The sequence below is a fragment of the Lactuca virosa genome, chromosome 6 (genome assembly GCF_052849685.1).
Source record: "Lactuca virosa cultivar CGN04683 chromosome 6, Lactuca_virosa_CGN04683_v6, whole genome shotgun sequence".
NCBI lineage: Eukaryota > Viridiplantae > Streptophyta > Magnoliopsida > Asterales > Asteraceae > Lactuca > Lactuca virosa.
The window spans coordinates 164,210,104-164,226,375 of NC_136431.1; the positions used below are offsets into that span (position 1 = coordinate 164,210,104).

The 16,272-nt window shown below is 32.9% G+C and overlaps 1 long non-coding RNA gene across 2 annotated transcripts; it reads left to right on the forward strand.

Annotated features, from left to right (window-relative positions):
• The first annotated feature begins 11,155 nt into the window (after positions 1 to 11,155).
• LOC145120153 (uncharacterized) lies at positions 11,156 to 15,854 on the forward strand. Of its 2 annotated transcripts, XR_013714134.1 has the most exons (3): positions 11,169 to 11,636; positions 12,097 to 12,508; positions 12,614 to 15,854. It is a non-coding gene; the product is annotated as an uncharacterized LOC145120153 (long non-coding RNA). The 2 variants fall into 2 exon arrangements; XR_013714133.1 differs by lacking the exon at positions 12,614 to 15,854 and having other exon boundaries at positions 11,156 to 11,636; positions 12,097 to 12,511.
• The last annotated feature ends 418 nt before the right edge of the window (positions 15,855 to 16,272 follow it).

Genomic DNA, 16,272 nt, shown 5'->3' on the forward strand with positions numbered 1-16,272 from the left:
ATATACAATCATCATCTGAAAAGATAGATATTTATATTTATAGATTTTTTATTGTCATGAGTTCTTAGTTTTTAAAAATATCAATACTTGATATATATATATATATATATATATATATATATATATATATATATATATATATATATATTCGGTGCGGTTCGGTTTATTGTGGTTTTTGCAAGACTAGAAACCGCACCGCACTGAACATTTTCGATTTTTGCAAAACTAAAAACCGCACCGTCGGTTTTCATTTCGGTTTCGGTTTATGTGGGTTTTTTGGTTTTTCCGGTTTGCGGTTCGGTTTTTGCTCACCCCTAGCTTCTTTAGCTGTGCCACCTGCCCAACTCAACCTTACCTTCGGGCTTCGGTGGTTCTTAGCCCAATTCCACCAACCTAAATAGACAATTTTTAATTAGACCTGCACAAAAAGAGCGGTCTTGGACAGAACCCGAAAAAAGACCGAACCAGTCTAAAACGAGACCGGACCGAAAAAATACCGACTCGAGACCGTTTCGAGACCGGTCCTAAAAACGACCGGAGCGGTCTAGGCCTGTCGAAAAAACCCAAAACCCGTTCTACCCACCCGACCCGTTCCGAATTCGGGTAGAATGGGTCGGGTAGAACGGGTAACGAGTATGAACATTCGGGTAATAGGTTAACCCGATAATAATATAGGTCGGGTTTTAGGTATGAATATTTATTTTCGGGTATACCCGAATACCCGAATTCGTTTTTTAAATAATACCAAATATACAATACAGTCACGTACGTACTTCAAATAAAACAAAACCCTTAGTTTCCTTCTTATGAACGACGGCTCGACAGTCGACGCAAACTTGCAAAGGGAATACGACGCTGAAGCTGAAGTCCTGAACCGTCATCACAATTCTCAGTTTCTCTCTATCACACGTAATGAAATTAAAAAAGTACATAACATATTATAATGATTTGTATTGTTATTATAGATGTACTTGTTAATTGTATGAAGTATTTTCCTACCCAATTCTTTATTAAACCAACCAACATGTAAAAAAAAATATCAATAAGTGTCATTTATGAAATTTTCGGGTATACCCGATAATTACCCGACCCGAGCTCAAACCCGAATACCCAAAACCCGAAAACCCGAATTACAATATAGGTCGGGTATCGGGTATTATTTTTTTTAAGGAAATACCCGTTCTACCCGAAACCCGAAAATTTTACCCGTTCGACACCCCTAGAGCGGTCCGAGACCGAACGAGACCGGTCTGGAAAAAAAGACCGGTAACCAAACTTTATAAATATATAATTTTTGTGTTAATTATACAATTTTTAATCACAAACTATCTAATTTATTTCATTTTTTCTTTTATTAAATTTAAATTATCATTTTTAATAAATCTTAATTTATCATTTTGGTGATAATCTCATATTTGTTAATAGAAAAAACTCAAAACCGAAACAAAAGAATCGAAAAATAAAAAAAAAACCGTAAATCAAACCAAAAAAGGCACACGGAAAGATCGAGAGACGAGACCGAAAAAAAAGACGGTCCGGAAAAACCGGTCCGGAAAAAACCGGTCTGAAAAAAGACCGGATCGGAAAAAGATCGGAAAAAGACCGAACGGGACTCCGGAAAAACCGGTCTGAAAAAAGACCGGATCGGAAAAAGATCGGAAAAAGGCCAAACGAGACCGGTCCGAAATTTTTTCGGACCGTTCCGAGACCGACCTCAAAAAGCCGACCTCAAAAAGACCGGACCGTTTCGAGACCGACCCAAGACTGGTCTGGGACTGCCAACGTGCAACTCTATTTTTAATCAATGTTTATTTAGTTGCTTGTCATGGAAATGAGAAAAAGGATGCTCTGCCTTGCTATAGCTTCCACCTATGAGGCTACAAGAATGCCATCGATATATATGCAACGAAGATGCTCGTTGTTTAGCTAGCTGGCCGTGAACCATAATTGTGAACACCACCTTGCATGTTAGTGGTAGAAATGGTTTGTGGTCATTTGTGGTGGGGAGCACTAATCACCACATCTAATTTCTTTCTTTCTCTACATTTTTGTTAGTTAAAATATATGTATTTTTCATTTAAATAATCAAAAAATAAGCGGGATATAGTGGTGATATACCAACAACCTTTTAGTGGTTGTGAGGTGATGAAGTGACACCTACCATATTGGTTGTTAATAGTGGGTATAACGAATGGTCTTAAGATAAATCCTTATATATCGAAGGACACCACCTCATCATCAACCTTTGTCGTGTTAGTTAAATACAACATCCTTTGTCGTGTTACTTAAATACATACCCCTAAATTGCTTTGTATACCCCCATTGAGTGACATAGTATTTGTGTATCTATGATTTAACAATTTATGTGAGTGAAAGATATACATATGATAACATCCTTAAATAAGTAATAAATTTATTAAAAGAAGTCATAGTTAAAAAATGTTTATAAAAAGTAGTTTTATGTTTATAATTATTAAAAAAACATAACTAAAAAAACATCATCATAATAGTTATAATTTATTAAAGGGAAATCTACAGAAAAATCTCAAACTTTTGGGAAAAGTTTCAATAAAGTCCTAAAAGTTTTTTTTAACAGAAAAGTCTCGATTATTTAACATGTTGCCCAAATTAACGAAAAAGTTCTGTTTTATATTTGAACAGCAAATGACAGTTTTATATTTGAACAGCAAATGACAGATTATATGAGTTTTCTCAAAATAATGAGGCTTTTCTGTGCAAAAAAAAATTTAAGACTTTTTTGAAACTTTTCCAAAAAATTTGGGACTTTTCTGTAGATTTCCCTTTATTTAAAAACACTATTATTAAAATAATTAAGTTTTGATTATTTTTTACTAATATATATGTATATATGAACGTGGGACGGAACCGGTACTGTTCTCGATTTTCCGAAAACCGAATTTGATCAAAAGTCAATCTCGAGTATCGGACCGATTTAACATTACCGATATCGGTATCGGGAATGGTATTGGTTTTCGGTACTAGTATCGGTATCGATGATACCAAATCTCGAATTTAGTGATTTTGAAGTACCGAGTACCGTCCCATCTTTTGAAATTCGGTACGGTTTAGTACCGGTACCGGTACCGGTACCAGGTCAAGATTTGGTACAAACTGCTCATCCCAAGAAATATCCTCATTTGTTACAAAAAGTGACCTATAAATCAAACTTTTTAAAAAATACATATATCGAATCTAATAGAATACACTCACCTGCAATGAAATACCAATAATTTATAAAAGTTCAATATATAAATTAAAACTTAAAAAATAAAATAATTGGTAAATATACCCATTTGAGTCCGGTCCAAATAGTTAGCCATAACTATGCTTACAACCATAGTTAGAAGAGTCAAGTTGATATTCACTCGACGAACGAGTGGACGATAAAATGAAGTCGTCGCGGTGTTATTAACTTGTATTTGTGGCGAGGCGCAACTCTAGCCCATTATCATGCATTATTTGATTTGCTCGGTGTTTTGTTCGCAAGCTTAATTATATTGTAGTATTTAAATAAAAATATACTAAAATATATTGTAATCTTTAAATAAAAATATTCGTTTAGTGCATATCTCGGCCATTGAAAGAGGGTATGAAGCAGAATGTATAACAAGCTCAACTTCATCTGTTCGTGTTATGACATGCAAAGGCAAGTGTCATATTTCAATAATATCATCGACCTAAGCTTTGACATAACCATCGATTTTTGGTTTTGAATGTATGATCGTTTATGAGGTTGGCCATGTTATACCAAAAGCTACTTTCAGCTGGGTTTCAACCACTTTAAATAGCAAATCACATATTGTCCTAACATGCAAACCATAAAACATTTTTAATAAATAGTTGAAAAAAATACAAAATGCAACTTTGATATCCAGACTTTAGAGGACTATAAGTCTATGAATATAAACCAAAACAGTAAAATTATGGTCTAAAATTATGTTCAAACTCTAAACAACATTATAGAAAAAACTGCATGTAAATTTGAATGCAAACGAATGATATAGGCATGTTTTAAAATTTTCATAGATTACAAAAATATAAATGAAAAGCTGCAAAATTCTAATGTTGATATTCCAACTTGAGTGACCATAAATCATTAAATATAAAATCAAAAGCAGTAAAATTATAATCTGAAATCATATAAAAACTCTAAACTATGATTAAATAATTCGAATGCCAATCCGAATTAAAATGAAAGCGATATAAGTGTTTTAAAATTTCACAGAATACAATATAAATAAATACAAAAACTCAAAATCTAATATAACTTAAAATATATGTATCATTTTTATATAGCAAAATTATAAATATATTACCTTGATAGATGGATATTCTATCAATCGTCTAGTAGACTTAAAACTTGAGTCACAGAAAGTTGGGCTCGTGTCGACCCGTGATATCGATCTTCGAATATGACCCACATTTTTAAACAATCCATCGAAACCATAGTATATAACCTATGATCTCAGATACCTTCCGTGATCTCTCCCCATGTCTGCGTTTCAAAAGCCGAAATCACAGTTATTTTTTATATTGATCCTAACTCCCATCCGTTATCATATTTTTTCTCTTCTCGGTCTTATAAAAAAGTAGTTAACATTTATTAACTAAAAAAATCGAAATCTTCAATAATTAAATAACATAATTGTTTACCAAAAGTTTGAGATCTTCAATTGTCTCTTGTGGAAGTTTGTACATCTTGGTTTTTTGTTTTTTTTTTATGGCGGAAGCCAATAAATACAATTTAGAACGGTTATTTTATGTACGTGCAAGAAACTTTTATTTTGATATAATTTTATTTTGATATAAGTTGAGGCCATATAATATATTTTTTTTTCCGACTACTTGCCACCCACCTCGTTCTAAATGTGGCTTGAATATGTTTTAGTATTGTTTGTTTTTACCTTTTATCACTTTTTGTCTTCACACTCATCAACAATTTTTATTAATTATTTGTAAACATACATTTATAATAATACTATCAATAACAATAATAAATAAAAAATTAAAACATACCAAAAACTCCAAAGTATTTTTTTTTGCAACGAATTTTTTCTATTCAACAAGATCTAAAAAAAAAATTAGCATAAACATTTTTTCTATTATTTACATAATTTAACAAGCCTTGTTTTAAAATTTGTTCCACGGTTCACAACTTTCTTCTTCATAAATTTTTTCGAAGCATCGGTGTTGATGTTTCACGTCCTTACAATTTCAAAATACATGTTAAACATAATAAATAATTAACAACTAATTCATATTTGTAATAAATTAAAATATACATACCTTAGTTTCCAACCATAAATTTTTACAATATGTATCGTCAAGTTATCCGTCTCAATATGAATATGTATATGAAACCTATATAATATGAATATGTATATGAAACCTATATTGAACCATCATCTCATACCAAAACATAAATTTAGTTGACATGTCACCCAACGGAATATTTTTTTTTTTGAACGTAACATTATATTTTTATGCGAAAATCTTTTTTGCAAATGCAGCAATACTGCGTTCGCCTCATCTTCTTCTTTGGTACAATATAAAAAATGACAGAAATCAACATACATTATTATGTTATATGAACAGAAATTGACAATTCAATATAAAGTACTATATTTGACAACTAAAAACATTTACAATGGAAAATGACAATCCAACATAGAGTAATATATTTGACAATAAAAAATATAATCCAATATTCAAAGTGAAGTGGCTGACTCAATAAAATATTATTGAGTCAACCACTTCACTTTGAATATTGGCTTATGTTTTTTGTCTTCAAATATAGTACTTTATGTTGGATTGTCGTTTTGTATCCGTATATGTTTTTTGTTGTCAAATATAACACTTTATGTTGGATTGTCGTTTTGTGTTAGTGTAATATAATATTGTATATTGATTTCTATCATTTTTTTGTATTGTTTGCTCAGTCTACTGTTTTTCTTTGCATAAAGTTAATTTTTAACTTTTTACAATGTTACGGTTATAACCATGTTTTTCTTTGCATAAAATTAAATCTCAACTTTTTGCAATGTTAGGGTTCTAAACATGGAAGATGTACCAAAAAGAAGAAGAGACGAATGAGGTAAAACTGCATTTGCAAAAAAGATTTCCACGGTGAAATATAATGTTACGTCCAATGAAAAATAATATCTTATTGGGTGACACGTTAGATGAATTTGTTTCTTCGTATGGGATGATGGTTCAACATAGGTTTCCTAAATATATTTAGACGGGTAACTAGACAAGAAAGATTTTAAAGATTTATGGTTGGAAACCAAATTATGTATATTTTAATATATTACAAATATGAATTACGTGTTAAGTAATTATTACGTGTAACATGTTTGTTTTTTTTTTTTTTGAAATTGTAGAGGATGCGAAACATCGACACTGATGCATTGAAAAAGTTTATGATGAAGAAAGTTGTGAATCTTGGAACAAATTTTAAATCAAGGCTCGTTACAAATTATTTCAATAAAGGAAAAATGTTTGTGTTAATTTTTTTAGATCATTTTAAATAGAATAAATTCGTTGCACAAAAAATACCCCAAAAAATTGATATGTTTTAATTCTTTGTTTATTATAATTATTCATAGTATTATTATATATGTCAGTTTACAAATAACTAATAAATTATTGTTGATATGCATGAAAGCAAAAAGTGATAAAGTTGTAAACAATGCTAAAAACATATTCAAGGCACATTTAGGAGGACATGGATGGAAGATATTTGAAAAAATTGTTATATGACCTCAACTTAGTATCAAAATATGAGTTTGTTGAATGTATATAAAATAATCGCTTTAAGTTGTATTTATTGGTTTCCGTTATAAAAAACAAAGAAACCAAGATGTATGAACTTCCACAAGAGGCAATTGAAGATCTCAAAAATTTGGTAAACAATTATTTATTTAATTATTGAAGATTTTGATTTTTTTAGTTAATAAATGTTAACAAGTACTTTTTTATAAGACCGATAAGAGAAAAATATGATAACAGATGAGGTATAATTAAATTAAGATAGACAGGTTATTTCGGCTTTTGAAAGGTGGGCTCGAGGGTTATTAAGAACAGTATCCGAGATCATAGGTTCTACTATTGTTCCTAGTGGATTGTTTAAAAATGTGGGCCATAATCGAAGCTCGATACCACGGGTCGACACGAGCCAACTTTCCATGACTCTAGTTTTATGTCTGGTAGACGGTTGATATAATGTCCGCTTACAAATGTAATATATTTAGGGTGTGTTTGGGTGTTTTTTTTACAAAGTGATTTTAGGAAAAGTGCTTATTAGTTGATAGCTTTTTGGAAAAACAGTTTTTAAAAAGTGTTTGAGTTAGAAAATCAGCTTTTTAAGGGTAAAATGTCCAAAAAGCTTAAAAGCTAGGATTTTCTAGCTTTTAGAAACCCTTCTATTTTGCTTATTCAAAAGCTGATTATAAAAACTACTTTTAAATACCCAAACACATTTTTAGCTTATTAGCTTTTTAAAAAAGCTAATAAACTATTTTGAGAAGCTAACCCAAACTCCCACTTATAGTTTGCTATATAAAAATGATATATATTTAAAGTTATTATTGGATGTTTAGTTTTATTTTTTATTTTTTATTTTATTTTTTATTTTGTATTTTGTGAAATTTTAAATATCTTTCATTTTAATTCGGATTGACATGTGGTTTATTCCGACGTATAGTTTAGAGTTTGTACAACATTTTAGAATATAATCTTACTATTTTTTGTTTTATATTTAATGACTTATAGTCCCCCAAAATTTAGACATCAAAGTTGGAATTTTGTAGCTTTTTTAAAATTTAAAAACATGCATATCTTATACGTTTACATTCATATTTGCATTCGACTCTTTTCATCGTGTAGTTTAGAGTTTGTACATGTTTGGAAAGTCAAAAAGTAGCTGAAAAGCTAACTTATTTTTCGAGCTTTTTTAAGTTGTCATGTTTGGAAAGCCAAAAAGTAGCTTATAAGCTAGCTTTTTAAAAAGCTACTTAGACTGGCTTTTTAGGAGCTTTTATAAAATTTTCCAAATATACCATTTAATTAATTATAAAAACACATTCTTTTAAATGTCCTTTTAGGTAATTTCATATTTTTCAGCTAGCTTTTCAGCTAGTTTTACCAAACGTTATTTTTTATCAGCTAACTTTTCAGCTATCAGCTAGCTTTTTGTTCAACAGCTAGCTTTTTAGCTATCAGATAGCTTTTCAGCTAGTACGTCAAACATAGCCTTAAACTATAATTTTACTGTTTTTGGTTTTATATTCAGTGACTTATAGTCTTCCAAAGTCGGGATATTTAAGCTGTAATTTTTTAGGTTTTCAATTATCCTTTTTATATTATTTTTACAAAAAATGTTGTATGGTTTGCAAGTTAGGACAACATGTGATTTGCTATTAAAAGTGGCTGACTCCCAGTTGAAAATAGCTTTTGGTATAGGATGACTGACCCCAGAAATGGTCATACATTCGAAACCAATAATTGAGTGTCGTGTCAAAGTTCAAGTTCGTGAGATTATTGAAATATATGAGAACTTGATTGTACATGCCGTAACAGGAATGGATGAAGTCGCGTTTGTTAAACAAGTGCTTTATTTAATTAATTTCATATTTCAATAGCCTTTTCAGAGCAAGCATGTCCTAGATAAATGGTCTCAAATATGGGTCCAAGAATCCATGAACACACAGACAACATTGGCTCTTTCCTATTGAAGTGATTTAAATGGATCATCTTCAATTTTAGTTGTAGTGCCATCGACAAAGCTTAATTTTTTTTGTAGCGTTTAATGCCCTAGTTATATAGCTTTTCCAGACAGTAAGATTTTCAGTTCCAAGTAATTTGAATCCAAATACTAGATAGTTCTAGTTACAGTGTCAGTAGGATGAATAAAAGAAAACAAAAAAAGGTAAACAAAGTTACTTAACGATCAGAAATAACCCGAACCTTGCAGTAAAAACAACCATAATCAACAATCAACACAAGAAATATAACTGGTGTTCATAACAAGATTAGCCAAACCTAAGACTAAAATAGAGATAGACAATCTCTAAGAGAGGTATCAAGAACTTACAATGAGTCAATCATAGGAACCCAAGAGATAACTCCTTAACAGATAGGATCCAAAGACTTACAGTGGTGGAAATCAGGTCTTCAATACAACAATGAAGATCCATACGAGCCACCAAGACATGTACTCGCAATGAAAATACATTCGTGATGCAGAAGGAGAAGAAACCTAATTTGATATGGGTTGAGACCAAGAAGAAACTCTTGGCACAGGAGATGAAGAAACCTTAATTTGATATGGTTTTGAAAATACATTCTTACACATACATTCTTCAATACTACAATGAAGAAACCTTAAAGAGGAAGAAACCCGCAATGAAAATACATTCTTAATGCAGAAAGAGAAGAAACCCTAATTTGATAGGGTTTGACACCAAGAAGAAACTCCAGGAGACGAAGAAACCTTACTTTGATGGGGTTTTGAAACCAAGAAGGAAACGATAATGACAGACCTCAAGGAGGTTATGCTGTCACACAATGAGTAAGATTATAATAAAGAAGCCAAGTACTTCGATGAACCATATACGAACCACCATAAAAAATCATTGATGCACCAATCAAGTCAAATAACGAGCGAATGGAAATTGATCTTATGAACAAATCAATGAATAAAGCTTCTTGACCATCTAGAAAATAACCAACTAGATTTCCAACATGAACAATCTATTTTATTAATAGATCACTTTGTTTGACATTTACTTACATAAGAAACCTCACTACATAAACCTATACTAATGTCCTCTGACTCTACTTATATAAGATTACATAAATGATGAACAATAAATACAGACGATACAAAACCCTAACTTTATTTGAGAAAACCTTAATATGGGAGAGAAAAGAAGCAGAAGATATTTTGTAACTCTAATCAGCTACATTAATGGACAATCCATGGATTGTTGTGGTGAATACAAAATTAAAACAAGTAAAAATTCTAACACAAAATGAAGACCAATTGTAAATTTTAATTGTTACATTTGTATGTAAAACAATATGAAGGTTGGATGTTTAGGGGGATATGTGATCAATATTATCGTTAACATGCACAATAATATATCGAGGAACATGTTTATATTGTGGTTGAAAGGAAACGAAAAACAATTGTTGGCCGACTTGACACTTCATAATGTTAAACCACACGATATAAGAGCATGACGAGAATAACTGTCACAACTCGAAATTTTTAGATCAAGTAAAGCCTAAACCCTAACAAAGTTCAAGTGAAACTGCATTGCAATTCCTATTGCATTTTATCATCTATAGCCTTGGGGCTTGTTTAAAGAATTAACAAAGAGGTATGGATTGAAAATTTAAGCTAAATTGGAGTGTTATAAATGAGCATAAGTTAAAAGTCTAGGGGTTTAAAACATAAATAACCCTCAATGAGTTTTCACCCAAAGTAATTAATGGAGGAAAGAGTTCATGGCCCAAAGAATTTAAATCAAATGGGGGTTTACGGTTTGGGAATAATTCAATAGGGTGTTCACGGTTGAAAATTTAATTCAAAATGGTGTTTACGGTTGGCCTAAATCCGAAAACACCCTTAATGGGCTAAAAACACTAGGCTAGCCCACCTTAGAACCATAAACACCAAAGCCCAAGTCCATTATGAACCGTAAACACCCCTATATATATGTACTCAGCCGTGAACAAATTCATTTCTCACATTTTCCAGCCGTGAACACTCCCATTTTTCTCTCAACTATCATCCGTGAACACCATAAACTCATACAATTTTTGCCAGATCTTCATATTTACACCTAGAACACCAAGAACATTTATTCAAACCTTCAAACCTTCAAGCATCCACCAAGAACACACCATGAACCCATTTATCCAACCATAAACTCCTTTTTGCAACCGAAAACACATTTCAACATTTCCATTTAATTCCAAATAATTATTGTAAGTCTTTCTTACATAATTAAAGTGTTGTTTAACACTTTAATTATTATTTACGACATTATTTAATTTATAATCATATTAATTCTTTGTTCCTTAGGGAACAGTACCTGCATCTTATTGGACCCCTTCTAATTTTGTTTTTTTTTTTCTTTCTTCTCGGTCGGTGGTTCAGTTCCCTCGAAGTGATTCCAGATGCTTCCCAACACTTTCTTTCCACCGTCTCGTCACCCACCACCTTATCTACATCCCCCTTTTTCCTGCTGTCAGGCTCCATAAATCCCAATTTCTTTTCGATTTCTCTCAACCCACCACCGTGGAAGAAACACCATCAGCTTCTCCTTGTGGCGCCGGAAATCGATTTCTTCATGCCTCAAATCGATTTCAATAAGAGGGCGGTACGCTTGAAGTGGCGATCTACGTTTGACCGTTTGAGGATTTTTCCACATGCTCCACCATCGTCTCCACCGCCTCTCCATCTTTCGTTGCTGCCGAAAAAAAACATCAAGAAGGAGCAGAAGGAGAATAGGAGGAAGAACAACACCGAGTACTTTTTTCTACTCCGTCGTGTCTCCGCCCACCTATCAAACTCCATTTCCAACACTTGATTGGTGTTTTTTCAGGTACTGTTACCTGAAATCGTTTGTCTTCATTCTATATTTCTCCCCAATTAGTGTTGGAAAAGCTTTAGCAATTTTTTAACATGGGGTCAGTTGATTTTGTCAATTTTATACGAAGTGCCTGTATTGAACTTTCAATTAGGGTTCGGTAACATGGAGTCTGACCTATTGGAATAGGAATCAGAGGTCATTAGGTATCGAAATCTGATTTTTTAACCAAATCTTACCGATTTTTTTTTTCATTTTCAATTATTGTTTCTTCTATTGAAGGTTTTTTTACCAAGTTTGTTTGATTTCAAATACAAAGTTTTGTTATGCTCCTCTGATTCTCCCAGTGGCATTGCCTAATAACACAACGACTCCATTGTTATTGTATATTTCACTTGTATTGATTTTAATTCAATCAACACCTTCCAATCATCTCATATGTTGACTTGTCTTGATGGCTTACCTGCAAATACAGATGGCAATAAAGAAATTGGTTCAAAAAAAAGGTATTACTATCTAGCACTCTTATCAATCTTTGATTATGTACAACAGTGGTAGGAATGAACAATGCAGTGGAACAACCTCTAAAGCTTGCCGAGAGAAGTTGAGAAGGGATAAGCTAAATGACAAGTATGCCCTTTATTCTACGCTCTCTCTCTCTCTCTTTTACTTTATCTCTCATATGTTCACATTATAACATGTGTTAACATGTTTGTTGAAGTGGCTTCAATTCTTGAACCTGGAAGGAACTCTAAAACTGATACAGTGATATCGGGAATTAATTTCATTTCATATGTATCGTTATTTATGGCTTGGATTTATTTTCAATGATACAGTGATATAAATTACATTTAACACTTTCTGTGAGCTACCTTGCTTACTTTGCGGTATTTTACCTCTTAAACTCACAAACCTACATTTTAATATAATATATTTTAAGAAAAAATACATTTTGTATAATCTAATTTGTATTTGTATATCCCTTTTGACAGTCTCAAGAAGGTGCTGATATTTCTGGAGTATTAACAGTGATGACTTTGCTATTAAGGAATCTGATGTTGCTATTAAGGAATCTGCTATTAAGGAAATGCTTTCAAAACACCAAGTATAACTTCTTTGTCTTCGTTGGGAGGTCTTCTTTCCATGCCTCCTGGTGCCAACTTCTGTAGATAGTTTTTGTCATAATATTTAGGACTTAAAAGCAAATTCCTAAACAATGAAGAGGGATAGTCATTTTATCCCACCTTGCGACAACAATATCTCTAACTTCAGCGAAATATGATGAAAATTTATTGTCCATCATAGTCATAGCCTCTTTGATTTGACCCTTCATATTTTCCATTCGTTCATATATTTCTCCCATTTTGGGACCTTCACCATCACAAAACTTTTATCATGTAAAAGATGGGTTTTGTAATCGCCAAAACATGATCAATATCATCCCAAAAGTCATCATCTTTGATTGTATCACCAATTTGATTACTAAGTAACCGAGTGTGCTCATCCCCTTTGTTGATCCATTCCCGCCACGAGTTTAAGACAATAGTAGTAACAAGCGCCTCCCTACACTCGATTAATCTTTTCAACAATATGTAATGAGGTGCAAAACGGGTTTTTGCAACCTTCAGTAATTGCAATTTCGAGTTTTCTCTAAAGAAAGATAAGGCATGTGTGTGGTTTACAAAAAACTTCACAATACCCTTGCCTCTCCTATATACTCTTTCTGTCCCAAAATAATAGTAGTCCACTTCCAAAAATAAATAACAATTTTACCAAAATACCCCCTCATTATTACTTAACCAACTAAACATTTAATGAAACATTAAATGCAAAGCAAAGACAACTGTCATTTTATTGTATAAAGTAAGTGATAATTAATGCTTTCTTAATATGTGTGATTTTTGTCTGTGGACAATAATTTTGGGACGGAGTGAGTATGTCGGAAAGCCAAGTAAATGTCCTCGCCATGTCCTTAAAAATCAGATTTAAGGTATGTACACAACAAGGGGATCAAAATATGTGTTTGTATACCTTTTTGATTTCCTGTCCAGCCAACTTGCAATTAGCCGCGTTATCGGTTACGACTTGGAGAACACTACTTGGTCCAATCTCTTCAATGACATCTTGTAGAAACTTAGAAATCTCAGCCCCTGACTTCATAATCCTTGAAAAGTCCTCCGCGTACATAAAAGTTGCACCACGCGAATTTTGTGCAACAACATTTATAAGTGGCTTATTTTTTACATTCGACCAGCCATCCGAGACAATGGATACTCCTTGCCTTGACCACATGTCTTTCACTGGTGCAAGTTCCTTCTCCACTTCTCTCACACATTCATCAAGTAACGAGGTTCTAGTTTTTTCATACGAATGGGGCTTGTAATCGCTTGGTGCTTTCTTGATGGCTTGAATCATTTCAAGGAATTGTGGGTTCCGTAACACATTAAATGGAATGCCATTAGCACACAAGCCTCAAATTATCTTCATGTCAACTGCATTCCTCTCAAGTATCCAAAATGATTCTTCAATCCTTCTTTTTGAAGATGCAGTTTTTGAGAGGGCTGAATTCTTCAATTTGGCAGCAGCTCCACTGTTTTTAGCTTCTTTAACCTTATTAAAAAGAGCAGTGTACTTCAGAGTATCTCTAGAAATAACTGGACACCGTCTAATCTCTGGAATTTTCCCCACTGCAGCCTCGAAAAAATGCACATGAATTCGAGTATATGAGCTGGTAAATTCCCCTTTACAGTGGTTATAGACCCATTTCTTAGTGTCTCCATTGTTTTTCTTGTTTCTTGTTGATGATCGAATGAATGTTACTTCTACAAGAAGTGGTCTGCTTGCATCTTTTTCTTGAGTGGATGAGGCTCTTGTTGTTCTTGTCAATTGGCTTTGTTGCACCTCATCCTCAACATCAATCACGTTTTGTGTTTGAGTAGGTCGAGATTGAGAAGTGTTTTTCCTCCCAAAAGCCATAATCAGTAACCACAGAAGAGAAGAAGAAAGACAGAAAGAGTAGAAGAAGAATCAGAGGTAGAAATTGATGGATGAAATTAAGATGATTGAAGTAGCATACATTCATGTCTGAATTTTGATTGTATAAAAATATGAACGTTAGAAGAAATCGTTGAAAGAATTGAGGAGACAATTGCACTTTTCTGAAACGTTCGACCGGAAAAAATTACCGCTCAATCTTCAATCGGCGACCCCAGCCCTTAAATTCGTGTTTCAATTGGTATTGGTTCAACGATTCAATCTGAAAACGTCGTTCTAAATAGTGATCAAAACTTCGATTTGGTGTACCGGGACGAACAACCACAACGATTTGGACGTGCCCGTTTTCGTTTGGGTACGAAACGATTGGGTACGGGGTTCACCACTTAATTAGCGATCTAGGTAACTATGGTCTGTCTAAATGGGGTGCCCAAATCCATAACCTCCAACAAGGCCAATAAAATTCTTGGTCGGTTTTGGCTAACACTTAGGCAACGTTTCGGAACATAATAGAACTTTAGTAGTCCTGTCCATGTCCACCCACAATCTGATGGGAAAATTAAAGTAGTCAACCATACTTTGGGCAACATGATCTGAAGTTTATGTGGGCATAAACCAAATATATGGGATGCAACCCTAACACAAGTCGAATTTGCTTAGAACATCACTATTTATAACTAGATTTAGATGTCACCATTTGCTGCAGTATAAAAACACCCCTGATGGTGGATTTGGTTGATCTACTAGGAAAGAATGATGAAAAAGCCAGTGAAATTATCAAAAGACATGTTGAAGACTCATAAGGAGACGAGGGAGAAGATTGTCCGGCCCAATGCTAAGTACAAATAAAATGCTGACAAATGTAGGCGTCAGTTATTTAAAGTGAGAAATTAGGTGATGATATATATACCTTCGAAAATAGTGATTTCAAAGAAGACAAGATTTTATGGGTAAATGTGATTCGAGCTTTTCATATGGTTTTCATGCGGGTGTGGGATTCAGATTTGACCAAAACTGAGGCCATGGTATATGGTCTAGGCTTGTTCGGTTAACAAAATGCATCAAAAAAGCATCACACTTCATTCCAACATGAAAAAAAGAAGTGGCTACGGGGGAACTACTATGTTTTAGAATGATGTTTGGTGGGGAAATTAATGTCTCTTTTAATATTCGGTTTTCTAGGCTATTCAATTTGGAAACAAATACTTTATTATTATTATTATTATTATTATTGATCAACGGCAAGTTAGAACAGGCATAGAAAATTCACATTTGGAGGAGTGGATGAATTTGATCCAAGATTTCCATCCTAGTGATTTCGTTGATAAATTTACACAGGATTTAGATAATTTAGGGACATTTACAGTCAATGTGACTAGGCTTTATGACTTTCTATCACCATTTGGGATGACTGTGTATTTTGATGAATCGATTGCCAACTATTGTAAACCTTGATAGACATAGATCGGATGTTCCTTAGATTTTAATAAAATTCAGCTGTTCAAAAAAAAAAAAAAAATCATGCAAAATTTTATTTGGATGGATGATTTACCTCTGTGCACACCTTATAAGCATGAGTCGAGACAAGCTAACAACAAGAATGGTGTACTTGCACTTAATAACCATACCTTGGTGGTAATTTTTGGTTGGGGCGTGT